This window comes from Salmo trutta, chromosome 8 (genome assembly GCF_901001165.1).
Source record: "Salmo trutta chromosome 8, fSalTru1.1, whole genome shotgun sequence".
NCBI classification, from domain to species: domain Eukaryota; kingdom Metazoa; phylum Chordata; class Actinopteri; order Salmoniformes; family Salmonidae; genus Salmo; species Salmo trutta.
The window spans coordinates 3,376,139-3,403,978 of NC_042964.1; the positions used below are offsets into that span (position 1 = coordinate 3,376,139).

At 44.5% G+C, this 27,840-nt stretch overlaps 24 non-coding genes across 24 annotated transcripts; all 24 read right to left on the reverse strand.

The window, feature by feature from the left end:
• Positions 1-1,302: 1,302 nt before the first annotated feature.
• trnar-ccu (transfer RNA arginine (anticodon CCU)) lies at positions 1,303-1,375 on the reverse strand. The gene has a single exon. It is a non-coding gene; the product is annotated as a tRNA-Arg (tRNA).
• A 488-nt stretch (positions 1,376-1,863) lies between these two features.
• On the reverse strand, positions 1,864-1,936 carry trnar-ccu (transfer RNA arginine (anticodon CCU)). Its single transcript has one exon. It is a non-coding gene; the product is annotated as a tRNA-Arg (tRNA).
• A 1,069-nt stretch (positions 1,937-3,005) lies between these two features.
• On the reverse strand, positions 3,006-3,078 carry trnar-ccu (transfer RNA arginine (anticodon CCU)). The gene has a single exon. It is a non-coding gene; the product is annotated as a tRNA-Arg (tRNA).
• A 1,070-nt stretch (positions 3,079-4,148) lies between these two features.
• trnar-ccu (transfer RNA arginine (anticodon CCU)) lies at positions 4,149-4,221 on the reverse strand. Its single transcript has one exon. It is a non-coding gene; the product is annotated as a tRNA-Arg (tRNA).
• A 1,069-nt stretch (positions 4,222-5,290) lies between these two features.
• Positions 5,291-5,363, reverse strand: trnar-ccu (transfer RNA arginine (anticodon CCU)). The gene has a single exon. It is a non-coding gene; the product is annotated as a tRNA-Arg (tRNA).
• Positions 5,364-5,851: 488 nt separating this feature from the next.
• trnar-ccu (transfer RNA arginine (anticodon CCU)) lies at positions 5,852-5,924 on the reverse strand. The gene has a single exon. It is a non-coding gene; the product is annotated as a tRNA-Arg (tRNA).
• Positions 5,925-6,993: 1,069 nt separating this feature from the next.
• Positions 6,994-7,066, reverse strand: trnar-ccu (transfer RNA arginine (anticodon CCU)). Its single transcript has one exon. It is a non-coding gene; the product is annotated as a tRNA-Arg (tRNA).
• A 1,069-nt stretch (positions 7,067-8,135) lies between these two features.
• trnar-ccu (transfer RNA arginine (anticodon CCU)) lies at positions 8,136-8,208 on the reverse strand. Its single transcript has one exon. It is a non-coding gene; the product is annotated as a tRNA-Arg (tRNA).
• Positions 8,209-9,277: 1,069 nt separating this feature from the next.
• On the reverse strand, positions 9,278-9,350 carry trnar-ccu (transfer RNA arginine (anticodon CCU)). Its single transcript has one exon. It is a non-coding gene; the product is annotated as a tRNA-Arg (tRNA).
• Positions 9,351-10,419: 1,069 nt separating this feature from the next.
• trnar-ccu (transfer RNA arginine (anticodon CCU)) lies at positions 10,420-10,492 on the reverse strand. The gene has a single exon. It is a non-coding gene; the product is annotated as a tRNA-Arg (tRNA).
• Positions 10,493-11,561: 1,069 nt separating this feature from the next.
• On the reverse strand, positions 11,562-11,634 carry trnar-ccu (transfer RNA arginine (anticodon CCU)). The gene has a single exon. It is a non-coding gene; the product is annotated as a tRNA-Arg (tRNA).
• A 1,805-nt stretch (positions 11,635-13,439) lies between these two features.
• Positions 13,440-13,512, reverse strand: trnar-ccu (transfer RNA arginine (anticodon CCU)). Its single transcript has one exon. It is a non-coding gene; the product is annotated as a tRNA-Arg (tRNA).
• Positions 13,513-14,581: 1,069 nt separating this feature from the next.
• Positions 14,582-14,654, reverse strand: trnar-ccu (transfer RNA arginine (anticodon CCU)). Its single transcript has one exon. It is a non-coding gene; the product is annotated as a tRNA-Arg (tRNA).
• Positions 14,655-15,724: 1,070 nt separating this feature from the next.
• On the reverse strand, positions 15,725-15,797 carry trnar-ccu (transfer RNA arginine (anticodon CCU)). Its single transcript has one exon. It is a non-coding gene; the product is annotated as a tRNA-Arg (tRNA).
• Positions 15,798-16,866: 1,069 nt separating this feature from the next.
• trnar-ccu (transfer RNA arginine (anticodon CCU)) lies at positions 16,867-16,939 on the reverse strand. Its single transcript has one exon. It is a non-coding gene; the product is annotated as a tRNA-Arg (tRNA).
• A 1,070-nt stretch (positions 16,940-18,009) lies between these two features.
• On the reverse strand, positions 18,010-18,082 carry trnar-ccu (transfer RNA arginine (anticodon CCU)). The gene has a single exon. It is a non-coding gene; the product is annotated as a tRNA-Arg (tRNA).
• A 1,070-nt stretch (positions 18,083-19,152) lies between these two features.
• On the reverse strand, positions 19,153-19,225 carry trnar-ccu (transfer RNA arginine (anticodon CCU)). Its single transcript has one exon. It is a non-coding gene; the product is annotated as a tRNA-Arg (tRNA).
• A 488-nt stretch (positions 19,226-19,713) lies between these two features.
• Positions 19,714-19,786, reverse strand: trnar-ccu (transfer RNA arginine (anticodon CCU)). Its single transcript has one exon. It is a non-coding gene; the product is annotated as a tRNA-Arg (tRNA).
• A 1,070-nt stretch (positions 19,787-20,856) lies between these two features.
• trnar-ccu (transfer RNA arginine (anticodon CCU)) lies at positions 20,857-20,929 on the reverse strand. The gene has a single exon. It is a non-coding gene; the product is annotated as a tRNA-Arg (tRNA).
• Positions 20,930-21,999: 1,070 nt separating this feature from the next.
• trnar-ccu (transfer RNA arginine (anticodon CCU)) lies at positions 22,000-22,072 on the reverse strand. Its single transcript has one exon. It is a non-coding gene; the product is annotated as a tRNA-Arg (tRNA).
• A 1,069-nt stretch (positions 22,073-23,141) lies between these two features.
• trnar-ccu (transfer RNA arginine (anticodon CCU)) lies at positions 23,142-23,214 on the reverse strand. Its single transcript has one exon. It is a non-coding gene; the product is annotated as a tRNA-Arg (tRNA).
• A 1,070-nt stretch (positions 23,215-24,284) lies between these two features.
• trnar-ccu (transfer RNA arginine (anticodon CCU)) lies at positions 24,285-24,357 on the reverse strand. The gene has a single exon. It is a non-coding gene; the product is annotated as a tRNA-Arg (tRNA).
• Positions 24,358-24,845: 488 nt separating this feature from the next.
• Positions 24,846-24,918, reverse strand: trnar-ccu (transfer RNA arginine (anticodon CCU)). Its single transcript has one exon. It is a non-coding gene; the product is annotated as a tRNA-Arg (tRNA).
• A 1,068-nt stretch (positions 24,919-25,986) lies between these two features.
• Positions 25,987-26,059, reverse strand: trnar-ccu (transfer RNA arginine (anticodon CCU)). Its single transcript has one exon. It is a non-coding gene; the product is annotated as a tRNA-Arg (tRNA).
• Positions 26,060-27,840: the final 1,781 nt, after the last annotated feature.

Consider the following 27,840-nt stretch of genomic DNA (forward strand, 5'->3'; position numbering starts at 1 on the left):
GACATGCCCATGATATTTAGCTTTTTTTGATCGCTGGTTGCAATTAATTTCTAAAAATAAAGATTGTTAGCAGAGGATGGTTTCATCCATCAACCTCTGGGCCCATCACATTTCTGCAGCGCCACTCTGCTTCAACCCACGGAGGGCACTGAGACATGCCCATGATATTTAGCTTTTTTTGATCGCTGGTTGCAATTCATTTCTAAAAATTAAGATTGTTAGCAGAGGATGGTTTCATCCATCAACCTCTGGGCCCATCACGTTTCCGCAGCGCCACTCTGCTTCAACCCACGGAGGGCACTGAGACATGCCATTGATATTATGCTTTTTTTATCCCTGGTTGCAGTTAATTTCTGAAAATAAAAATGGATTGCAGAGGATGGTTTCGATCCATAGACCTCTGGGTTATGGGCCCAGCACGCTTCCGCTGGGAAACTCTGTTTTCAGCCACCCCTGACAAGACTTAAACTCACAATCCCTGGCATGGGAGGCCAGTTTTTTAGGCATCTGGGGCACGGTGTTATAGCATTACCTATACGAACTGATAGAAACAGTAAAAAAAAGAATCACGTAGGGCACTGAGACATGCCCATGATATTTAGCTTTTTTTGATCGCTGGTTGCAATTAATTTCTAAAAATAAAGATTGTTAGCAGAGGATGGTTTCATCCATCAACCTCTGGGCCCATCACATTTCCGCAGCGCCACTCTGCTTCAACCCACGGAGGGCACTGAGACATGCCCATGATATTTAGCTTTTTTTGATCGCTGGTTGCAATTCATTTCTAAAAATTAAGATTGTTAGCAGAGGATGGTTTCATCCATCAACCTCTGGGCCCATCACGTTTCCGCAGCGCCACTCTGCTTCAACCCACGGAGGGCACTGAGACATGCCATTGATATTATGCTTTTTTTATCCCTGGTTGCAGTTAATTTCTGAAAATAAAAATGGATTGCAGAGGATGGTTTCGATCCATAGACCTCTGGGTTATGGGCCCAGCACGCTTCCGCTGGGACACTCTGCTTTCATCCGCCACTGATAAGACTTCCACTCACAATCCCTGGCATGGGAGGCCAGTTTTTTAGGCATCTGGGGCACGGTGTTATAGCATTACCTATACGAACTGATAGAAACAGTAAAAAAAAGAATCACGTAGGGCACTGAGACATGCCCATGATATTTAGCTTTTTTTGATCGCTGGTTGCAATTAATTTCTAAAAATAAAAATTGCAAGCTGAGAATGGCTTCAGTTCATCGACCTCTGGGCCCAGCACGTTTCCACAGCGCCACTCTGCTTGAACCCACCCCAGAAGGGACTCGAACCCTCAATCCCTGGCTTAGGAGGCCAGTGCCTTATCCATTAGGCCACTGGGGCACTGTGAAGTTAGCATGACCTATACAAACTGATAGAAGCACTAAGGAAAATATATAATGGAAGGCAATGAGAAATGCCCATGAAATTATGCTTTTTTTCATTTATGTTTGCACTTCATTGCTAAAAATAAATCTGGATAGCAGAGGATGGTTTCCATCCATCGACCTCTGGGTTATGGGCCCAGCACGCTTCCGCTGGGAAACTCTGTTTTCAGCCACCCCTGACAAGACTTAAACTCACAATCCCTGGCATGGGAAGCCAGTTTTTTAGGCATCTGGGGCACGGTGTTATAGCATTACCTATACGAACTGATAGAAACAGTAAAAAAAAAGAATCACGTAGGGCACTGAGACATGCCCATGATATTTAGCTTTTTTTGATCGCTGGTTGCAATTAATTTCTAAAAATAAAAATTGCAAGCTGAGGATGGCTTCAGTTCATCGACCTCTGGGCCCAGCACGTTTCCACAGCACCACTCTGCTTGAACCCACCCCAGAAGGGACTCAAACCCTCAATCCCTGGCTTAGGAGGCCAGTGCCTTATCCATTAGGCCACTGGGGCACTGTGAAGTTAGCATGACCTATACAAACTGATAGAAGCACTAAGGAAAATATATAATGGAAGGCAATGAGAAATGCCCATGAAATTATGCTTTTTTTCATTTATGTTTGCACTTCATTGCTAAAAATAAATCTGGATAGCAGAGGATGGTTTCCATCCATCGACCTCTGGGTTATGGGCCCAGCACGCTTCCGCTGGGAAACTCTGTTTTCAGCCACCCCTGACAAGACTTAAACTCACAATCCCTGGCATGGGAGGCCAGTTTTTTAGGCATCTGGGGCACGGTGTTATAGCATTACCTATACGAACTGATAGAAACAGTAAAAAAAAGAATCACGTAGGGCACTGAGACATGCCCATGATATTTAGCTTTTTTTGATCGCTGGTTGCAATTAATTTCTAAAAATAAAGATTGTTAGCAGAGGATGGTTTCATCCATCAACCTCTGGGCCCATCACATTTCCGCAGCGCCACTCTGCTTCAACCCACGGAGGGCACTGAGACATGCCCATGATATTTAGCTTTTTTTGATCGCTGGTTGCAATTCATTTCTAAAAATTAAGATTGTTAGCAGAGGATGGTTTCATCCATCAACCTCTGGGCCCATCACGTTTCCGCAGCGCCACTCTGCTTCAACCCACGGAGGGCACTGAGACATGCCATTGATATTATGCTTTTTTTATCCCTGGTTGCAGTTAATTTCTGAAAATAAAAATGGATTGCAGAGGATGGTTTCGATCCATAGACCTCTGGGTTATGGGCCCAGCACGCTTCCGCTGGGACACTCTGCTTTCATCCGCCACTGATAAGACTTCCACTCACAATCCCTGGCATGGGAGGCCAGTTTTTTAGGCATCTGGGGCATGGTGTTATAGCATGACCTATACGAACTGATAGAAACAGTAAAAAAAAGAATCACGTAGGGCACTGAGACATGCCCATGATATTTAGCTTTTTTTGATCGCTGGTTGCAATTAATTTCTAAAAATAAAAATTGCAAGCTGAGAATGGCTTCAGTTCATCGACCTCTGGGCCCAGCACGTTTCGACAGCGCCACTCTGCTTGAACCCACCCCAGAAGGGACTCGAACCCTCAATCCCTGGCTTAGGAGGCCAGTGCCTTATCCATTAGGCCACTGGGTCACTGTGAAGTTAGCATGACCTATAAAAACTGATAGAAGCACTAAGGAAAATATATAATGGAAGGCAATGAGAAATGCCCATGAAATTATGCTTTTTTTCATTTATGTTTGCACTTCATTGCTAAAAATAAATCTGGATAGCAGAGGATGGTTTCCATCCATCGACCTCTGGGTTATGGGCCCAGCACGCTTCCGCTGGGAAACTCTGTTTTCAGCCACCCCTGACAAGACTTAAACTCACAATCCCTGGCATGGGAGGCCAGTTTTTTAGGCATCTGGGGCACGGTGTTATAGCATTACCTATACGAACTGATAGAAACAGTAAAAAAAAAGAATCACGTAGGGCACTGAGACATGCCCATGATATTTAGCTTTTTTTGATCGCTGGTTGCAATTAATTTCTAAAAATAAAGATTGTTAGCAGAGGATGGTTTCATCCATCAACCTCTGGGCCCATCACATTTCCGCAGCGCCACTCTGCTTCAACCCACGGAGGGCACTGAGACATGCCCATGATATTTAGCTTTTTTTGATCGCTGGTTGCAATTCATTTCTAAAAATTAAGATTGTTAGCAGAGGATGGTTTCATCCATCAACCTCTGGGCCCATCACGTTTCCGCAGCGCCACTCTGCTTCAACCCACGGAGGGCACTGAGACATGCCATTGATATTATGCTTTTTTTATCCCTGGTTGCAGTTAATTTCTGAAAATAAAAATGGATTGCAGAGGATGGTTTCGATCCATAGACCTCTGGGTTATGGGCCCAGCACGCTTCTGCTGGCACACTCTGCTTTCATCCGCCACTGATAAGACTTCCACTCACAATCCCTGGCATGGGAGGCCAGTTTTTTAGGCATCTGGGGCATGGTGTTATAGCATGACCTATACGAACTGATAGAAACAGTAAAAAAAAGAATCACGTAGGGCACTGAGACATGCCCATGATATTTAGCTTTTTTTGATCGCTGGTTGCAATTAATTTCTAAAAATAAAAATTGCAAGCTGAGAATGGCTTCAGTTCATCGACCTCTGGGCCCAGCACGTTTCCACAGCGCCACTCTGCTTGAACCCACCCCAGAAGGGACTCGAACCCTCAATCCCTGGCTTAGGAGGCCAGTGCCTTATCCATTAGGCCACTGGGTCACTGTGAAGTTAGCATGACCTATAAAAACTGATAGAAGCACTAAGGAAAATATATAATGGAAGGCAATGAGAAATGCCCATGAAATTATGCTTTTTTTCATTTATGTTTGCACTTCATTGCTAAAAATAAATCTGGATAGCAGAGGATGGTTTCCATCCATCGACCTCTGGGTTATGGGCCCAGCACGCTTCCGCTGGGAAACTCTGTTTTCAGCCACCCCTGACAAGACTTAAACTCACAATCCCTGGCATGGGAGGCCAGTTTTTTAGGCATCTGGGGCACGGTGTTATAGCATTACCTATACGAACTGATAGAAACAGTAAAAAAAAAGAATCACGTAGGGCACTGAGACATGCCCATGATATTTAGCTTTTTTGATCGCTGGTTGCAATTAATTTCTAAAAATAAAGATTGTTAGCAGAGGATGGTTTCATCCATCAACCTCTGGGCCCATCACATTTCCGCAGCGCCACTCTGCTTCAACCCACGGAGGGCACTGAGACATGCCCATGATATTTAGCTTTTTTTGATCGCTGGTTGCAATTCATTTCTAAAAATTAAGATTGTTAGCAGAGGATGGTTTCATCCATCAACCTCTGGGCCCATCACGTTTCCGCAGCGCCACTCTGCTTCAACCCACGGAGGGCACTGAGACATGCCATTGATATTATGCTTTTTTTATCCCTGGTTGCAGTTAATTTCTGAAAATAAAAATGGATTGCAGAGGATGGTTTCGATCCATAGACCTCTGGGTTATGGGCCCAGCACGCTTCCGCTGGGACACTCTGCTTTCATCCGCCACTGATAAGACTTCCACTCACAATCCCTGGCATGGGAGGCCAGTTTTTTAGGCATCTGGGGCATGGTGTTATAGCATGACCTATACGAACTGATAGAAACAGTAAAAAAAAGAATCACGTAGGGCACTGAGACATGCCCATGATATTTAGCTTTTTTTGATCGCTGGTTGCAATTCATTTCTAAAAATAAAAATTGCAAGCTGAGAATGGCTTCAGTTCATCGACCTCTGGGCCCAGCACGTTTCCACAGCGCCACTCTGCTTGAACCCACCCCAGAAGGGACTCGAACCCTCAATCCCTGGCTTAGGAGGCCAGTGCCTTATCCATTAGGCCACTGGGGCACTGTGAAGTTAGCATGACCTATACAAACTGATAGAAGCACTAAGGAAAATATATAATGGAAGGCAATGAGAAATGCCCATGAAATTATGCTTTTTTTCATTTATGTTTGCACTTCATTGCTAAAAATAAATCTGGATAGCAGAGGATGGTTTCCATCCATCGACCTCTGGGTTATGGGCCCAGCACGCTTCCGCTGGGAAACTCTGTTTTCAGCCACCCCTGACAAGACTTAAACTCACAATCCCTGGCATGGGAAGCCAGTTTTTTAGGCATCTGGGGCACGGTGTTATAGCATTACCTATACGAACTGATAGAAACAGTAAAAAAAAAGAATCACGTAGGGCACTGAGACATGCCCATGATATTTAGCTTTTTTTGATCGCTGGTTGCAATTAATTTCTAAAAATAAAAATTGCAAGCTGAGGATGGCTTCAGTTCATCGACCTCTGGGCCCAGCACGTTTCCACAGCACCACTCTGCTTGAACCCACCCCAGAAGGGACTCAAACCCTCAATCCCTGGCTTAGGAGGCCAGTGCCTTATCCATTAGGCCACTGGGGCACTGTGAAGTTAGCATGACCTATACAAACTGATAGAAGCACTAAGGAAAATATATAATGGAAGGCAATGAGAAATGCCCATGAAATTATGCTTTTTTTCATTTATGTTTGCACTTCATTGCTAAAAATAAATCTGGATAGCAGAGGATGGTTTCCATCCATCGACCTCTGGGTTATGGGCCCAGCACGCTTCCGCTGGGAAACTCTGTTTTCAGCCACCCCTGACAAGACTTAAACTCACAATCCCTGGCATGGGAGGCCAGTTTTTTAGGCATCTGGGGCACGGTGTTATAGCATTACCTATACGAACTGATAGAAACAGTAAAAAAAAGAATCACGTAGGGCACTGAGACATGCCCATGATATTTAGCTTTTTTTGATCGCTGGTTGCAATTAATTTCTAAAAATAAAGATTGTTAGCAGAGGATGGTTTCATCCATCAACCTCTGGGCCCATCACATTTCCGCAGCGCCACTCTGCTTCAACCCACGGAGGGCACTGAGACATGCCCATGATATTTAGCTTTTTTTGATCGCTGGTTGCAATTCATTTCTAAAAATTAAGATTGTTAGCAGAGGATGGTTTCATCCATCAACCTCTGGGCCCATCACGTTTCCGCAGCGCCACTCTGCTTCAACCCACGGAGGGCACTGAGACATGCCATTGATATTATGCTTTTTTTATCCCTGGTTGCAGTTAATTTCTGAAAGTAAAAATGGATTGCAGAGGATGGTTTCGATCCATCGACCTCTGGGTTATGGGCCCAGCACGCTTCCGCTGGGAAACTCTGCTTTCATCCGCCACTGATAAGACTTCCACTCACAATCCCTGGCATGGGAGGCCAGTTTTTTAGGCATCTGGGGCATGGTGTTATAGCATGACCTATACGAACTGATAGAAACAGTAAAAAAAAGAATCACGTAGGGCACTGAGACATGCCCATGATATTTAGCTTTTTTTGATCGCTGGTTGCAATTAATTTCTAAAAATAAAAATTGCAAGCTGAGAATGGCTTCAGTTCATCGACCTCTGGGCCCAGCACGTTTCCACAGCGCCACTCTGCTTGAACCCACCCCAGAAGGGACTCGAACCCTCAATCCCTGGCTTAGGAGGCCAGTGCCTTATCCATTAGGCCACTGGGGCACTGTGAAGTTAGCATGACCTATACAAACTGATAGAAGCACTAAGGAAAATATATAATGGAAGGCAATGAGAAATGCCCATGAAATTATGCTTTTTTTCATTTATGTTTGCACTTCATTGCTAAAAATAAATCTGGATAGCAGAGGATGGTTTCCATCCATCGACCTCTGGGTTATGGGCCCAGCACGCTTCCGCTGGGAAACTCTGTTTTCAGCCACCCCTGACAAGACTTAAACTCACAATCCCTGGCATGGGAGGCCAGTTTTTTAGGCATCTGGGGCACGGTGTTATAGCATTACCTATACGAACTGATAGAAACAGTAAAAAAAAGAATCACGTAGGGCACTGAGACATGCCCATGATATTTAGCTTTTTTTGATCGCTGGTTGCAATTAATTTCTAAAAATAAAGATTGTTAGCAGAGGATGGTTTCATCCATCAACCTCTGGGCCCATCACATTTCCGCAGCGCCACTCTGCTTCAACCCACGGAGGGCACTGAGACATGCCCATGATATTTAGCTTTTTTTGATCGCTGGTTGCAATTCATTTCTAAAAATTAAGATTGTTAGCAGAGGATGGTTTCATCCATCAACCTCTGGGCCCATCACGTTTCCGCAGCGCCACTCTGCTTCAACCCACGGAGGGCACTGAGACATGCCATTGATATTATGCTTTTTTTATCCCTGGTTGCAGTTAATTTCTGAAAATAAAAATGGATTGCAGAGGATGGTTTCGATCCATAGACCTCTGGGTTATGGGCCCAGCACGCTTCCGCTGGGACACTCTGCTTTCATCCGCCACTGATAAGACTTCCACTCACAATCCCTGGCATGGGAGGCCAGTTTTTTAGGCATCTGGGGCATGGTGTTATAGCATGACCTATACGAACTGATAGAAACAGTAAAAAAAAGAATCACGTAGGGCACTGAGACATGCCCATGATATTTAGCTTTTTTTGATCGCTGGTTGCAATTAATTTCTAAAAATAAAAATTGCAAGCTGAGAATGGCTTCAGTTCATCGACCTCTGGGCCCAGCACGTTTCCACAGCGCCACTCTGCTTGAACCCACCCCAGAAGGGACTCGAACCCTCAATCCCTGGCTTAGGAGGCCAGTGCCTTATCCATTAGGCCACTGGGGCACTGTGAAGTTAGCATGACCTATACAAACTGATAGAAGCACTAAGGAAAATATATAATGGAAGGCAATGAGAAATGCCCATGAAATTATGCTTTTTTTCATTTATGTTTGCACTTCATTGCTAAAAATAAATCTGGATAGCAGAGGATGGTTTCCATCCATCGACCTCTGGGTTATGGGCCCAGCACGCTTCCGCTGGGAAACTCTGTTTTCAGCCACCCCTGACAAGACTTAAACTCACAATCCCTGGCATGGGAGGCCAGTTTTTTAGGCATCTGGGGCACGGTGTTATAGCATTACCTATACGAACTGATAGAAACAGTAAAAAAAAGAATCACGTAGGGCACTGAGACATGCCCATGATATTTAGCTTTTTTTGATCGCTGGTTGCAATTAATTTCTAAAAATAAAGATTGTTAGCAGAGGATGGTTTCATCCATCAACCTCTGGGCCCATCACATTTCCGCAGCGCCACTCTGCTTCAACCCACGGAGGGCACTGAGACATGCCCATGATATTTAGCTTTTTTTGATCGCTGGTTGCAATTCATTTCTAAAAATTAAGATTGTTAGCAGAGGATGGTTTCATCCATCAACCTCTGGGCCCATCACGTTTCCGCAGCGCCACTCTGCTTCAACCCACGGAGGGCACTGAGACATGCCATTGATATTATGCTTTTTTTATCCCTGGTTGCAGTTAATTTCTGAAAATAAAAATGGATTGCAGAGGATGGTTTCGATCCATAGACCTCTGGGTTATGGGCCCAGCACGCTTCCGCTGGGACACTCTGCTTTCATCCGCCACTGATAAGACTTCCACTCACAATCCCTGGCATGGGAGGCCAGTTTTTTAGGCATCTGGGGCATGGTGTTATAGCATGACCTATACGAACTGATAGAAACAGTAAAAAAAAGAATCACGTAGGGCACTGAGACATGCCCATGATATTTAGCTTTTTTTGATCGCTGGTTGCAATTAATTTCTAAAAATAAAAATTGCAAGCTGAGAATGGCTTCAGTTCATCGACCTCTGGGCCCAGCACGTTTCCACAGCGCCACTCTGCTTGAACCCACCCCAGAAGGGACTCGAACCCTCAATCCCTGGCTTAGGAGGCCAGTGCCTTATCCATTAGGCCACTGGGGCACTGTGAAGTTAGCATGACCTATACAAACTGATAGAAGCACTAAGGAAAATATATAATGGAAGGCAATGAGAAATGCCCATGAAATTATGCTTTTTTTCATTTATGTTTGCACTTCATTGCTAAAAATAAATCTGGATAGCAGAGGATGGTTTCCATCCATCGACCTCTGGGTTATGGGCCCAGCACGCTTCCGCTGGGAAACTCTGTTTTCAGCCACCCCTGACAAGACTTAAACTCACAATCCCTGGCATGGGAGGCCAGTTTTTTAGGCATCTGGGGCACGGTGTTATAGCATTACCTATACGAACTGATAGAAACAGTAAAAAAAAGAATCACGTAGGGCACTGAGACATGCCCATGATATTTAGCTTTTTTTGATCGCTGGTTGCAATTAATTTCTAAAAATAAAGATTGTTAGCAGAGGATGGTTTCATCCATCAACCTCTGGGCCCATCACATTTCCGCAGCGCCACTCTGCTTCAACCCACGGAGGGCACTGAGACATGCCCATGATATTTAGCTTTTTTTGATCGCTGGTTGCAATTCATTTCTAAAAATTAAGATTGTTAGCAGAGGATGGTTTCATCCATCAACCTCTGGGCCCATCACGTTTCCGCAGCGCCACTCTGCTTCAACCCACGGAGGGCACTGAGACATGCCATTGATATTATGCTTTTTTTATCCCTGGTTGCAGTTAATTTCTGAAAATAAAAATGGATTGCAGAGGATGGTTTCGATCCATAGACCTCTGGGTTATGGGCCCAGCACGCTTCCGCTGGGACACTCTGCTTTCATCCGCCACTGATAAGACTTCCACTCACAATCCCTGGCATGGGAGGCCAGTTTTTTAGGCATCTGGGGCATGGTGTTATAGCATGACCTATACGAACTGATAGAAACAGTAAAAAAAAGAATCACGTAGGGCACTGAGACATGCCCATGATATTTAGCTTTTTTTGATCGCTGGTTGCAATTAATTTCTAAAAATAAAAATTGCAAGCTGAGAATGGCTTCAGTTCATCGACCTCTGGGCCCAGCACGTTTCCACAGCGCCACTCTGCTTGAACCCACCCCAGAAGGGACTCGAACCCTCAATCCCTGGCTTAGGAGGCCAGTGCCTTATCCATTAGGCCACTGGGTCACTGTGAAGTTAGCATGACCTATAAAAACTGATAGAAGCACTAAGGAAAATATATAATGGAAGGCAATGAGAAATGCCCATGAAATTATGCTTTTTTTCATTTATGTTTGCACTTCATTGCTAAAAATAAATCTGGATAGCAGAGGATGGTTTCCATCCATCGACCTCTGGGTTATGGGCCCAGCACGCTTCCGCTGGGAAACTCTGTTTTCAGCCACCCCTGACAAGACTTAAACTCACAATCCCTGGCATGGGAGGCCAGTTTTTTAGGCATCTGGGGCACGGTGTTATAGCATTACCTATACGAACTGATAGAAACAGTAAAAAAAAGAATCACGTAGGGCACTGAGACATGCCCATGATATTTAGCTTTTTTTGATCGCTGGTTGCAATTAATTTCTAAAAATAAAGATTGTTAGCAGAGGATGGTTTCATCCATCAACCTCTGGGCCCATCACATTTCCGCAGCGCCACTCTGCTTCAACCCACGGAGGGCACTGAGACATGCCCATGATATTTAGCTTTTTTTGATCGCTGGTTGCAATTCATTTCTAAAAATTAAGATTGTTAGCAGAGGATGGTTTCATCCATCAACCTCTGGGCCCATCACGTTTCCGCAGCGCCACTCTGCTTCAACCCACGGAGGGCACTGAGACATGCCATTGATATTATGCTTTTTTTATCCCTGGTTGCAGTTAATTTCTGAAAATAAAAATGGATTGCAGAGGATGGTTTCGATCCATAGACCTCTGGGTTATGGGCCCAGCACGCTTCCGCTGGGACACTCTGCTTTCATCCGCCACTGATAAGACTTCCACTCACAATCCCTGGCATGGGAGGCCAGTTTTTTAGGCATCTGGGGCATGGTGTTATAGCATGACCTATACGAACTGATAGAAACAGTAAAAAAAAGAATCACGTAGGGCACTGAGACATGCCCATGATATTTAGCTTTTTTTGATCGCTGGTTGCAATTAATTTCTAAAAATAAAAATTGCAAGCTGAGAATGGCTTCAGTTCATCGACCTCTGGGCCCAGCACGTTTCCACAGCGCCACTCTGCTTGAACCCACCCCAGAAGGGACTCGAACCCTCAATCCCTGGCTTAGGAGGCCAGTGCCTTATCCATTAGGCCACTGGGGCACTGTGAAGTTAGCATGACCTATACAAACTGATAGAAGCACTAAGGAAAATATATAATGGAAGGCAATGAGAAATGCCCATGAAATTATGCTTTTTTTCATTTATGTCTGCACTTCATTGCTAAAAATAAATCTGGATAGCAGAGGATGGTTTCCGATCCATCGACCTCTGGGTTATGGGCCCAGCACGCTTCCGCTGGGAAACTCTGTTTTCAGCCACCCCTGACAAGACTTAAACTCACAATCCCTGGCATGGGAGGCCAGTTTTTTAGGCATCTGGGGCACGGTGTTATAGCATTACCTATACGAACTGATAGAAACAGTAAAAAAAAAGAATCACGTAGGGCACTGAGACATGCCCATGATATTTAGCTTTTTTTGATCGCTGGTTGCAATTAATTTCTAAAAATAAAGATTGTTAGCAGAGGATGGTTTCATCCATCAACCTCTGGGCCCATCACATTTCCGCAGCGCCACTCTGCTTCAACCCACGGAGGGCACTGAGACATGCCCATGATATTTAGCTTTTTTTGATCGCTGGTTGCAATTCATTTCTAAAAATTAAGATTGTTAGCAGAGGATGGTTTCATCCATCAACCTCTGGGCCCATCACGTTTCCGCAGCGCCACTCTGCTTCAACCCACGGAGGGCACTGAGACATGCCATTGATATTATGCTTTTTTTATCCCTGGTTGCAGTTAATTTCTGAAAATAAAAATGGATTGCAGAGGATGGTTTCGATCCATAGACCTCTGGGTTATGGGCCCAGCACGCTTCCGCTGGGAAACTCTGTTTTCAGCCACCCCTGACAAGACTTAAACTCACAATCCCTGGCATGGGAGGCCAGTTTTTTAGGCATCTGGGGCACGGTGTTATAGCATTACCTATACGAACTGATAGAAACAGTAAAAAAAAGAATCACGTAGGGCACTGAGACATGCCCATGATATTTAGCTTTTTTTGATCGCTGGTTGCAATTAATTTCTAAAAATAAAGATTGTTAGCAGAGGATGGTTTCATCCATCAACCTCTGGGCCCATCACATTTCCGCAGCGCCACTCTGCTTCAACCCACGGAGGGCACTGAGACATGCCCATGATATTTAGCTTTTTTTGATCGCTGGTTGCAATTAATTTCTAAAAATAAAGATTGTTAGCAGAGGATGGTTTCATCCATCAACCTCTGGGCCCATCACATTTCCGCAGCGCCACTCTGCTTCAACCCACGGAGGGCACTGAGACATGCCCATGATATTTAGCTTTTTTTGATCGCTGGTTGCAATTCATTTCTAAAAATTAAGATTGTTAGCAGAGGATGGTTTCATCCATCAACCTCTGGGCCCATCACGTTTCCGCAGCGCCACTCTGCTTCAACCCACGGAGGGCACTGAGACATGCCATTGATATTATGCTTTTTTTATCCCTGGTTGCAGTTAATTTCTGAAAATAAAAATGGATTGCAGAGGATGGTTTCGATCCATAGACCTCTGGGTTATGGGCCCAGCACGCTTCCGCTGGGACACTCTGCTTTCATCCGCCACTGATAAGACTTCCACTCACAATCCCTGGCATGGGAGGCCAGTTTTTTAGGCATCTGGGGCATGGTGTTATAGCATGACCTATACGAACTGATAGAAACAGTAAAAAAAAGAATCACGTAGGGCACTGAGACATGCCCATGATATTTAGCTTTTTTTGATCGCTGGTTGCAATTAATTTCTAAAAATAAAAATTGCAAGCTGAGAATGGCTTCAGTTCATCGACCTCTGGGCCCAGCACGTTTCCACAGCGCCACTCTGCTTGAACCCACCCCAGAAGGGACTCGAACCCTCAATCCCTGGCTTAGGAGGCCAGTGCCTTATCCATTAGGCCACTGGGGCACTGTGAAGTTAGCATGACCTATACAAACTGATAGAAGCACTAAGGAAAATATATAATGGAAGGCAATGAGAAATGCCCATGAAATTATGCTTTTTTTCATTTATGTTTGCACTTCATTGCTAAAAATAAATCTGGATAGCAGAGGATGGTTTCCATCCATCGACCTCTGGGTTATGGGCCCAGCACGCTTCCGCTGGGAAACTCTGTTTTCAGCCACCCCTGACAAGACTTAAACTCACAATCCCTGGCATGGGAGGCCAGTTTTTTAGGCATCTGGGGCACGGTGTTATAGCATTACCTATACGAACTGATAGAAACAGTAAAAAAAAGAATCACGTAGGGCACTGAGACATGCCCATGATATTTAGCTTTTTTTGATCGCTGGTTGCAATTAATTTCTAAAAATAAAGATTGTTAGCAGAGGATGGTTTCATCCATCAACCTCTGGGCCCATCACATTTCCGCAGCGCCACTCTGCTTCAACCCACGGAGGGCACTGAGACATGCCCATGATATTTAGCTTTTTTTGATCGCTGGTTGCAATTCATTTCTAAAAATTAAGATTGTTAGCAGAGGATGGTTTCATCCATCAACCTCTGGGCCCATCACGTTTCCGCAGCGCCACTCTGCTTCAACCCACGGAGGGCACTGAGACATGCCATTGATATTATGCTTTTTTTATCCCTGGTTGCAGTTAATTTCTGAAAATAAAAATGGATTGCAGAGGATGGTTTCGATCCATAGACCTCTGGGTTATGGGCCCAGCACGCTTCCGCTGGGACACTCTGCTTTCATCCGCCACTGATAAGACTTCCACTCACAATCCCTGGCATGGGAGGCCAGTTTTTTAGGCATCTGGGGCATGGTGTTATAGCATGACCTATACGAACTGATAGAAACAGTAAAAAAAAGAATCACGTAGGGCACTGAGACATGCCCATGATATTTAGCTTTTTTTGATCGCTGGTTGCAATTAATTTCTAAAAATAAAAATTGCAAGCTGAGAATGGCTTCAGTTCATCGACCTCTGGGCCCAGCACGTTTCCACAGCGCCACTCTGCTTGAACCCACCCCAGAAGGGACTCGAACCCTCAATCCCTGGCTTAGGAGGCCAGTGCCTTATCCATTAGGCCACTGGGTCACTGTGAAGTTAGCATGACCTATAAAAACTGATAGAAGCACTAAGGAAAATATATAATGGAAGGCAATGAGAAATGCCCATGAAATTATGCTTTTTTTCATTTATGTTTGCACTTCATTGCTAAAAATAAATCTGGATAGCAGAGGATGGTTTCCATCCATCGACCTCTGGGTTATGGGCCCAGCACGCTTCCGCTGGGAAACTCTGTTTTCAGCCACCCCTGACAAGACTTAAACTCACAATCCCTGGCATGGGAGGCCAGTTTTTTAGGCATCTGGGGCACGGTGTTATAGCATTACCTATACGAACTGATAGAAACAGTAAAAAAAAAGAATCACGTAGGGCACTGAGACATGCCCATGATATTTAGCTTTTTTTGATCGCTGGTTGCAATTAATTTCTAAAAATAAAGATTGTTAGCAGAGGATGGTTTCATCCATCAACCTCTGGGCCCATCACATTTCCGCAGCGCCACTCTGCTTCAACCCACGGAGGGCACTGAGACATGCCCATGATATTTAGCTTTTTTTGATCGCTGGTTGCAATTCATTTCTAAAAATTAAGATTGTTAGCAGAGGATGGTTTCATCCATCAACCTCTGGGCCCATCACGTTTCCGCAGCGCCACTCTGCTTCAACCCACGGAGGGCACTGAGACATGCCATTGATATTATGCTTTTTTTATCCCTGGTTGCAGTTAATTTCTGAAAATAAAAATGGATTGCAGAGGATGGTTTCGATCCATAGACCTCTGGGTTATGGGCCCAGCACGCTTCCGCTGGGACACTCTGCTTTCATCCGCCACTGATAAGACTTCCACTCACAATCCCTGGCATGGGAGGCCAGTTTTTTAGGCATCTGGGGCATGGTGTTATAGCATGACCTATACGAACTGATAGAAACAGTAAAAAAAAGAATCACGTAGGGCACTGAGACATGCCCATGATATTTAGCTTTTTTTGATCGCTGGTTGCAATTAATTTCTAAAAATAAAAATTGCAAGCTGAGAATGGCTTCAGTTCATCGACCTCTGGGCCCAGCACGTTTCCACAGCGCCACTCTGCTTGAACCCACCCCAGACGGGACTCGAACCCTCAATCCCTGGCTTAGGAGGCCAGTGCCTTATCCATTAGGCCACTGGGGCACTGTGAAGTTAGCATGACCTATACAAACTGATAGAAGCACTAAGGAAAATATATAATGGAAGGCAATGAGAAATGCCCATGAAATTATGCTTTTTTTCATTTATGTTTGCACTTCATTGCTAAAAATAAATCTGGATAGCAGAGGATGGTTTCCATCCATCGACCTCTGGGTTATGGGCCCAGCACGCTTCCGCTGGGAAACTCTGTTTTCAGCCACCCCTGACAAGACTTAAACTCACAATCCCTGGCATGGGAGGCCAGTTTTTTAGGCATCTGGGGCACGGTGTTATAGCATTACCTATACGAACTGATAGAAACAGTAAAAAAAAGAATCACGTAGGGCACTGAGACATGCCCATGATATTTAGCTTTTTTTGATCGCTGGTTGCAATTAATTTCTAAAAATAAAGATTGTTAGCAGAGGATGGTTTCATCCATCAACCTCTGGGCCCATCACATTTCCGCAGCGCCACTCTGCTTCAACCCACGGAGGGCACTGAGACATGCCCATGATATTTAGCTTTTTTTGATCGCTGGTTGCAATTCATTTCTAAAAATTAAGATTGTTAGCAGAGGATGGTTTCATCCATCAACCTCTGGGCCCATCACGTTTCCGCAGCGCCACTCTGCTTCAACCCACGGAGGGCACTGAGACATGCCATTGATATTATGCTTTTTTTATCCCTGGTTGCAGTTAATTTCTGAAAATAAAAATGGATTGCAGAGGATGGTTTCGATCCATAGACCTCTGGGTTATGGGCCCAGCACGCTTCCGCTGGGACACTCTGCTTTCATCCGCCACTGATAAGACTTCCACTCACAATCCCTGGCATGGGAGGCCAGTTTTTTAGGCATCTGGGGCATGGTGTTATAGCATGACCTATACGAACTGATAGAAACAGTAAAAAAAAGAATCACGTAGGGCACTGAGACATGCCCATGATATTTAGCTTTTTTTGATCGCTGGTTGCAATTAATTTCTAAAAATAAAAATTGCAAGCTGAGAATGGCTTCAGTTCATCGACCTCTGGGCCCAGCACGTTTCGACAGCGCCACTCTGCTTGAACCCACCCCAGAAGGGACTCGAACCCTCAATCCCTGGCTTAGGAGGCCAGTGCCTTATCCATTAGGCCACTGGGTCACTGTGAAGTCAGCATGACCTATAAAAACTGATAGAAGCACTAAGGAAAATATATAATGGAAGGCAATGAGAAATGCCCATGAAATTATGCTTTTTTTCATTTATGTTTGCACTTCATTGCTAAAAATAAATCTGGATAGCAGAGGATGGTTTCCATCCATCGACCTCTGGGTTATGGGCCCAGCACGCTTCCGCTGGGAAACTCTGTTTTCAGCCACCCCTGACAAGACTTAAACTCACAATCCCTGGCATGGGAGGCCAGTTTTTTAGGCATCTGGGGCACGGTGTTATAGCATTACCTATACGAACTGATAGAAACAGTAAAAAAAAAGAATCACGTAGGGCACTGAGACATGCCCATGATATTTAGCTTTTTTTGATCGCTGGTTGCAATTAATTTCTAAAAATAAAGATTGTTAGCAGAGGATGGTTTCATCCATCAACCTCTGGGCCCATCACATTTCCGCAGCGCCACTCTGCTTCAACCCACGGAGGGCACTGAGACATGCCCATGATATTTAGCTTTTTTTGATCGCTGGTTGCAATTCATTTCTAAAAATTAAGATTGTTAGCAGAGGATGGTTTCATCCATCAACCTCTGGGCCCATCACGTTTCCGCAGCGCCACTCTGCTTCAACCCACGGAGGGCACTGAGACATGCCATTGATATTATGCTTTTTTTATCCCTGGTTGCAGTTAATTTCTGAAAATAAAAATGGATTGCAGAGGATGGTTTCGATCCATAGACCTCTGGGTTATGGGCCCAGCACGCTTCTGCTGGCACACTCTGCTTTCATCCGCCACTGATAAGACTTCCACTCACAATCCCTGGCATGGGAGGCCAGTTTTTTAGGCATCTGGGGCATGGTGTTATAGCATGACCTATACGAACTGATAGAAACAGTAAAAAAAAGAATCACGTAGGGCACTGAGACATGCCCATGATATTTAGCTTTTTTTGATCGCTGGTTGCAATTAATTTCTAAAAATAAAAATTGCAAGCTGAGAATGGCTTCAGTTCATCGACCTCTGGGCCCAGCACGTTTCCACAGCGCCACTCTGCTTGAACCCACCCCAGAAGGGACTCGAACCCTCAATCCCTGGCTTAGGAGGCCAGTGCCTTATCCATTAGGCCACTGGGTCACTGTGAAGTTAGCATGACCTATAAAAACTGATAGAAGCACTAAGGAAAATATATAATGGAAGGCAATGAGAAATGCCCATGAAATTATGCTTTTTTTCATTTATGTTTGCACTTCATTGCTAAAAATAAATCTGGATAGCAGAGGATGGTTTCCATCCATCGACCTCTGGGTTATGGGCCCAGCACGCTTCCGCTGGGAAACTCTGTTTTCAGCCACCCCTGACAAGACTTAAACTCACAATCCCTGGCATGGGAGGCCAGTTTTTTAGGCATCTGGGGCACGGTGTTATAGCATTACCTATACGAACTGATAGAAACAGTAAAAAAAAAGAATCACGTAGGGCACTGAGACATGCCCATGATATTTAGCTTTTTTTGATCGCTGGTTGCAATTAATTTCTAAAAATAAAGATTGTTAGCAGAGGATGGTTTCATCCATCAACCTCTGGGCCCATCACATTTCCGCAGCGCCACTCTGCTTCAACCCACGGAGGGCACTGAGACATGCCCATGATATTTAGCTTTTTTTGATCGCTGGTTGCAATTCATTTCTAAAAATTAAGATTGTTAGCAGAGGATGGTTTCATCCATCAACCTCTGGGCCCATCACGTTTCCGCAGCGCCACTCTGCTTCAACCCACGGAGGGCACTGAGACATGCCATTGATATTATGCTTTTTTTATCCCTGGTTGCAGTTAATTTCTGAAAATAAAAATGGATTGCAGAGGATGGTTTCGATCCATAGACCTCTGGGTTATGGGCCCAGCACGCTTCCGCTGGGACACTCTGCTTTCATCCGCCACTGATAAGACTTCCACTCACAATCCCTGGCATGGGAGGCCAGTTTTTTAGGCATCTGGGGCATGGTGTTATAGCATGACCTATACGAACTGATAGAAACAGTAAAAAAAAGAATCACGTAGGGCACTGAGACATGCCCATGATATTTAGCTTTTTTTGATCGCTGGTTGCAATTAATTTCTAAAAATAAAAATTGCAAGCTGAGAATGGCTTCAGTTCATCGACCTCTGGGCCCAGCACGTTTCCACAGCGCCACTCTGCTTGAACCCACCCCAGAAGGGACTCGAACCCTCAATCCCTGGCTTAGGAGGCCAGTGCCTTATCCATTAGGCCACTGGGTCACTGTGAAGTTAGCATGACCTATAAAAACTGATAGAAGCACTAAGGAAAATATATAATGGAAGGCAATGAGAAATGCCCATGAAATTATGCTTTTTTTCATTTATGTTTGCACTTCATTGCTAAAAATAAATCTGGATAGCAGAGGATGGTTTCCATCCATCGACCTCTGGGTTATGGGCCCAGCACGCTTCCGCTGGGAAACTCTGTTTTCAGCCACCCCTGACAAGACTTAAACTCACAATCCCTGGCATGGGAGGCCAGTTTTTTAGGCATCTGGGGCACGGTGTTATAGCATTACCTATACGAACTGATAGAAACAGTAAAAAAAAAGAATCACGTAGGGCACTGAGACATGCCCATGATATTTAGCTTTTTTTGATCGCTGGTTGCAATTAATTTCTAAAAATAAAAATTGCAAGCTGAGAATGGCTTCAGTTCATCGACCTCTGGGCCCAGCACGTTTCCACAGCGCCACTCTGCTTGAACCCACCCCAGAAGGGACTCGAACCCTCAATCCCTGGCTTAGGAGGCCAGTGCCTTATCCATTAGGCCACTGGGTCACTGTGAAGTTAGCATGACCTATAAAAACTGATAGAAGCACTAAGGAAAATATATAATGGAAGGCAATGAGAAATGCCCATGAAATTATGCTTTTTTTCATTTATGTTTGCACTTCATTGCTAAAAATAAATCTGGATAGCAGAGGATGGTTTCCATCCATCGACCTCTGGGTTATGGGCCCAGCACGCTTCCGCTGGGAAACTCTGTTTTCAGCCACCCCTGACAAGACTTAAACTCACAATCCCTGGCATGGGAGGCCAGTTTTTTAGGCATCTGGGGCACGGTGTTATAGCATTACCTATACGAACTGATAGAAACAGTAAAAAAAAAGAATCACGTAGGGCACTGAGACATGCCCATGATATTTAGCTTTTTTTGATCGCTGGTTGCAATTAATTTCTAAAAATAAAGATTGTTAGCAGAGGATGGTTTCATCCATCAACCTCTGGGCCCATCACATTTCCGCAGCGCCACTCTGCTTCAACCCACGGAGGGCACTGAGACATGCCCATGATATTTAGCTTTTTTTGATCGCTGGTTGCAATTCATTTCTAAAAATTAAGATTGTTAGCAGAGGATGGTTTCATCCATCAACCTCTGGGCCCATCACGTTTCCGCAGCGCCACTCTGCTTCAACCCACGGAGGGCACTGAGACATGCCATTGATATTATGCTTTTTTTATCCCTGGTTGCAGTTAATTTCTGAAAATAAAAATGGATTGCAGAGGATGGTTTCGATCCATAGACCTCTGGGTTATGGGCCCAGCACGCTTCTGCTGGCACACTCTGCTTTCATCCGCCACTGATAAGACTTCCACTCACAATCCCTGGCATGGGAGGCCAGTTTTTTAGGCATCTGGGGCATGGTGTTATAGCATGACCTATACGAACTGATAGAAACAGTAAAAAAAAGAATCACGTAGGGCACTGAGACATGCCCATGATATTTAGCTTTTTTTGATCGCTGGTTGCAATTAATTTCTAAAAATAAAAATTGCAAGCTGAGAATGGCTTCAGTTCATCGACCTCTGGGCCCAGCACGTTTCCACAGCGCCACTCTGCTTGAACCCACCCCAGAAGGGACTCGAACCCTCAATCCCTGGCTTAGGAGGCCAGTGCCTTATCCATTAGGCCACTGGGTCACTGTGAAGTTAGCATGACCTATAAAAACTGATAGAAGCACTAAGGAAAATATATAATGGAAGGCAATGAGAAATGCCCATGAAATTATGCTTTTTTTCATTTATGTTTGCACTTCATTGCTAAAAATAAATCTGGATAGCAGAGGATGGTTTCCATCCATCGACCTCTGGGTTATGGGCCCAGCACGCTTCCGCTGGGAAACTCTGTTTTCAGCCACCCCTGACAAGACTTAAACTCACAATCCCTGGCATGGGAGGCCAGTTTTTTAGGCATCTGGGGCACGGTGTTATAGCATTACCTATACGAACTGATAGAAACAGTAAAAAAAAAGAATCACGTAGGGCACTGAGACATGCCCATGATATTTAGCTTTTTTTGATCGCTGGTTGCAATTAATTTCTAAAAATAAAGATTGTTAGCAGAGGATGGTTTCATCCATCAACCTCTGGGCCCATCACATTTCCGCAGCGCCACTCTGCTTCAACCCACGGAGGGCACTGAGACATGCCCATGATATTTAGCTTTTTTTGATCGCTGGTTGCAATTCATTTCTAAAAATTAAGATTGTTAGCAGAGGATGGTTTCATCCATCAACCTCTGGGCCCATCACGTTTCCGCAGCGCCACTCTGCTTCAACCCACGGAGGGCACTGAGACATGCCATTGATATTATGCTTTTTTTATCCCTGGTTGCAGTTAATTTCTGAAAATAAAAATGGATTGCAGAGGATGGTTTCGATCCATAGACCTCTGGGTTATGGGCCCAGCACGCTTCCGCTGGGACACTCTGCTTTCATCCGCCACTGATAAGACTTCCACTCACAATCCCTGGCATGGGAGGCCAGTTTTTTAGGCATCTGGGGCATGGTGTTATAGCATGACCTATACGAACTGATAGAAACAGTAAAAAAAAGAATCACGTAGGGCACTGAGACATGCCCATGATATTTAGCTTTTTTTGATCGCTGGTTGCAATTAATTTCTAAAAATAAAAATTGCAAGCTGAGAATGGCTTCAGTTCATCGACCTCTGGGCCCAGCACGTTTCCACAGCGCCACTCTGCTTGAACCCACCCCAGAAGGGACTCGAACCCTCAATCCCTGGCTTAGGAGGCCAGTGCCTTATCCATTAGGCCACTGGGTCACTGTGAAGTTAGCATGACCTATAAAAACTGATAGAAGCACTAAGGAAAATATATAATGGAAGGCAATGAGAAATGCCCATGAAATTATGCTTTTTTTCATTTATGTTTGCACTTCATTGCTAAAAATAAATCTGGATAGCAGAGGATGGTTTCCATCCATCGACCTCTGGGTTATGGGCCCAGCACGCTTCCGCTGGGAAACTCTGTTTTCAGCCACCCCTGACAAGACTTAAACTCACAATCCCTGGCATGGGAGGCCAGTTTTTTAGGCATCTGGGGCACGGTGTTATAGCATTACCTATACGAACTGATAGAAACAGTAAAAAAAAGAATCACGTAGGGCACTGAGACATGCCCATGATATTTAGCTTTTTTTGATCGCTGGTTGCAATTAATTTCTAAAAATAAAGATTGTTAGCAGAGGATGGTTTCATCCATCAACCTCTGGGCCCATCACATTTCCGCAGCGCCACTCTGCTTCAACCCACGGAGGGCACTGAGACATGCCCATGATATTTAGCTTTTTTTGATCGCTGGTTGCAATTCATTTCTAAAAATTAAGATTGTTAGCAGAGGATGGTTTCATCCATCAACCTCTGGGCCCATCACGTTTCCGCAGCGCCACTCTGCTTCAACCCACGGAGGGCACTGAGACATGCCATTGATATTATGCTTTTTTTATCCCTGGTTGCAGTTAATTTCTGAAAATAAAAATGGATTGCAGAGGATGGTTTCAATCCATAGACCTCTGGGTTATGGGCCCAGCACGCTTCCGCTGGGACACTCTGCTTTCATCCGCCACTGATAAGACTTCCACTCACAATCCCTGGCATGGGAGGCCAGTTTTTTAGGCATCTGGGGCATGGTGTTATAGCATGACCTATACGAACTGATAGAAACAGTAAAAAAAAGAATCACGTAGGGCACTGAGACATGCCCATGATATTTAGCTTTTTTTGATCGCTGGTTGCAATTAATTTCTAAAAATAAAAATTGCAAGCTGAGAATGGCTTCAGTTCATCGACCTCTGGGCCCAGCACGTTTCCACAGCGCCACTCTGCTTGAACCCACCCCAGAAGGGACTCGAACCCTCAATCCCTGGCTTAGGAGGCCAGTGCCTTATCCATTAGGCCACTGGGTCACTGTGAAGTTAGCATGACCTATAAAAACTGATAGAAGCACTAAGGAAAATATATAATGGAAGGCAATGAGAAATGCCCATGAAATTATGCTTTTTTTCATTTATGTTTGCACTTCATTGCTAAAAATAAATCTGGATAGCAGAGGATGGTTTCCATCCATCGACCTCTGGGTTATGGGCCCAGCACGCTTCCGCTGGGAAACTCTGTTTTCAGCCACCCCTGACAAGACTTAAACTCACAATCCCTGGCATGGGAGGCCAGTTTTTTAGGCATCTGGGGCACGGTGTTATAGCATTACCTATACGAACTGATAGAAACAGTAAAAAAAAAGAATCACGTAGGGCACTGAGACATGCCCATGATATTTAGCTTTTTTTGATCGCTGGTTGCAATTAATTTCTAAAAATAAAGATTGTTAGCAGAGGATGGTTTCATCCATCAACCTCTGGGCCCATCACATTTCCGCAGCGCCACTCTGCTTCAACCCACGGAGGGCACTGAGACATGCCCATGATATTTAGCTTTTTTTGATCGCTGGTTGCAATTCATTTCTAAAAATTAAGATTGTTAGCAGAGGATGGTTTCATCCATCAACCTCTGGGCCCATCACGTTTCCGCAGCGCCACTCTGCTTCAACCCACGGAGGGCACTGAGACATGCCATTGATATTATGCTTTTTTTATCCCTGGTTGCAGTTAATTTCTGAAAATAAAAATGGATTGCAGAGGATGGTTTCGATCCATAGACCTCTGGGTTATGGGCCCAGCACGCTTCCGCTGGGACACTCTGCTTTCATCCGCCACTGATAAGACTTCCACTCACAATCCCTGGCATGGGAGGCCAGTTTTTTAGGCATCTGGGGCATGGTGTTATAGCATGACCTATACGAACTGATAGAAACAGTAAAAAAAAGAATCACGTAGGGCACTGAGACATGCCCATGATATTTAGCTTTTTTTGATCGCTGGTTGCAATTAATTTCTAAAAATAAAAATTGCAAGCTGAGAATGGCTTCAGTTCATCGACCTCTGGGCCCAGCACGTTTCCACAGCGCCACTCTGCTTGAACCCACCCCAGAAGGGACTCGAACCCTCAATCCCTGGCTTAGGAGGCCAGTGCCTTATCCATTAGGCCACTGGGGCACTGTGAAGTTAGCATGACCTATACAAACTGATAGAAGCACTAAGGAAAATATATAATGGAAGGCAATGAGAAATGCCCATGAAATTATGCTTTTTTTCATTTATGTTTGCACTTCATTGCTAAAAATAAATCTGGATAGCAGAGGATGGTTTCCATCCATCGACCTCTGGGTTATGGGCCCAGCACGCTTCCGCTGGGAAACTCTGTTTTCAGCCACCCCTGACAAGACTTAAACTCACAATCCCTGGCATGGGAAGCCAGTTTTTTAGGCATCTGGGGCACGGTGTTATAGCATTACCTATACGAACTGATAGAAACAGTAAAAAAAAAGAATCACGTAGGGCACTGAGACATGCCCATGATATTTAGCTTTTTTTGATCGCTGGTTGCAATTAATTTCTAAAAATAAAAATTGCAAGCTGAGGATGGCTTCAGTTCATCGACCTCTGGGCCCAGCACGTTTCCACAGCACCACTCTGCTTGAACCCACCCCAGAAGGGACTCAAACCCTCAATCCCTGGCTTAGGAGGCCAGTGCCTTATCCATTAGGCCACTGGGGCACTGTGAAGTTAGCATGACCTATACAAACTGATAGAAGCACTAAGGAAAATATATAATGGAAGGCAATGAGAAATGCCCATGAAATTATGCTTTTTTTCATTTATGTTTGCACTTCATTGCTAAAAATAAATCTGGATAGCAGAGGATGGTTTCCATCCATCGACCTCTGGGTTATGGGCCCAGCACGCTTCCGCTGGGAAACTCTGTTTTCAGCCACCCCTGACAAGACTTAAACTCACAATCCCTGGCATGGGAGGCCAGTTTTTTAGGCATCTGGGGCACGGTGTTATAGCATTACCTATACGAACTGATAGAAACAGTAAAAAAAAGAATCACGTAGGGCACTGAGACATGCCCATGATATTTAGCTTTTTTTGATCGCTGGTTGCAATTAATTTCTAAAAATAAAGATTGTTAGCAGAGGATGGTTTCATCCATCAACCTCTGGGCCCATCACATTTCCGCAGCGCCACTCTGCTTCAACCCACGGAGGGCACTGAGACATGCCCATGATATTTAGCTTTTTTTGATCGCTGGTTGCAATTCATTTCTAAAAATTAAGATTGTTAGCAGAGGATGGTTTCATCCATCAACCTCTGGGCCCATCACGTTTCCGCAGCGCCACTCTGCTTCAACCCACGGAGGGCACTGAGACATGCCATTGATATTATGCTTTTTTATCCCTGGTTGCAGTTAATTTCTGAAAATAAAAATGGATTGCAGAGGATGGTTTCGATCCATAGACCTCTGGGTTATGGGCCCAGCACGCTTCCGCTGGGACACTCTGCTTTCATCCGCCACTGATAAGACTTCCACTCACAATCCCTGGCATGGGAGGCCAGTTTTTTAGGCATCTGGGGCATGGTGTTATAGCATGACCTATACGAACTGATAGAAACAGTAAAAAAAAGAATCACGTAGGGCACTGAGACATGCCCATGATATTTAGCTTTTTTTGATCGCTGGTTGCAATTAATTTCTAAAAATAAAAAACGTTAGCTGAGGATGGCCTCAGTTCATCGACCTCTGGGCCCAGCTCGCTTCCACAGCGCCACTCTGCTTGAACCCACCCCAGAAGGGACTCGAACTCTCAATCCCTGGCTTAGGGGGCCAGTGCCTTATCCATTAGGCCACTGGGGCACTGTGAAGTTAGTATGACCTATACAAACTGATAGAAGCAGTAAGGAAAATATATAATGGAAGGCAATGAGAAATGCCCATGAAATTATGCTTTTTTTCATTTATGTTTGCACTTCATTGCTAAAAATAAAACTGGACAGCAGAGGATGGTTTCCATCCATCAACCTCTGGGTTATGGGCCCAGCACGCTTCCGCTGGGAAACTCTGCAGCTGCCCCTGACAAGACTTAAACTCACAATCCCTGGCATGGGAGGCCAGTTATTTAGGCATCTGGGGCATGGTGTTATAGCATGACCTATACAAACTGATAGAAAGTGTAAAATAAAGAATCACGTAGGGCACTGAGACATGCCCATGATATTTTGGTTTTTTTGAACGCTGGTTGCAATTAATTTTTAAAAATAAAGATTGTTAGCAGTTTTTATATTTCTGTTTGCTGAAAACAAACTGGATAGAAGAGGATGGTTTCGATCCATAAATTCCTGGGTTAACTGCATAGCATACTGGGCAGTGTGGGTTCGAATCCCACATGGGACTCGAACCCACAATCCCTGGCTTCAAAGGCCAGTGCCTTATCCATTAGTCCACTGGGATACTTGCCTGAACTGATCTTGATAGCAGAGAGTGGTTTCAATCCATCGACCTCTGGGTTACGGGGCCATCACGCTGCCGCTGCGCCTCTGTAATCAGTGTGACCTATACAAACTGACAGAAGCAGTCAAACAAAGAATCACAGAGGGCACTGAGACGTGCCCATGAAATTATGCTTTTTACATTTCTGTTTGCACTTCAATGTTAAAAACAAACTGCATAGCAGATGGTTTCGGTCCGTAGATCACTGGGTTAAGTGCCAAGCACACTTCCACTTCACCACTCTGCTTTCAGGCACCCCAAATAAAACTTGAACTCAAAACACATGGATTAGGAGGCCAGCGCCTCTGTAATCAGTATGACCTATACAAACTGACAGAAGCGGTCAAACAAAGAATAACAGAGGGCACTGAGACGTGCCCGTGAACTTATGCTTTTTATATTTCTGTTTGCACTTCGATGTTAAACTGGATAGCAGAGGATGGTTTAAATCCATCAAGCTTTGGGTTATTGGCCTACCATGCTTATGCTGCACCAATCTGCTTTCAGACACCCCAGACATGACTTGAACTCACAATCTCTTGGCTTTGGATAACAGTGTCTTAGGCCACTGGGGTACTGACCTATATGAACTGATAGAAGCAGTAAAAAATATATAATTAAGGCGTGAAATGAGACATGGCCATAAAACTATGCATTTTCTATCCCTGTTTGCACTTCATTGCTAAAAATAGAATGGATAGCAGAGAATGGTTTGGATCCATCGACATCTGGGTTATGGGCCTAGCACGCTCCACTGCACTAATCTGCTTTCAAACACCCCAGATATGACCTGATCTCACAATCCATGGCTTAGGATGGCAGTGCCTTATCCATTAGTCAACTGGGGCACTACGTTATCAATTCAAATCTAATCAAATATTATTTGTCACATACACATGGTGAGCAGATGTTAATGCGAGTGTAGCAAAATGCTTGTGCTTCCAGTTCCGACTACGCAGTAATATCTAACAAATTCACAACATCTACCTTATACACACAAATACACACAAATGTAAAGGGTTGAATAAGAATATGTTCATATAAATATATGGATGAGCGATGGGGGTGTGGCATAGGCAAGATGCAGTAGATGGTGTAGATTACAGTATATACATATGAGTTATATAGTATATGTAAACATTATTAAA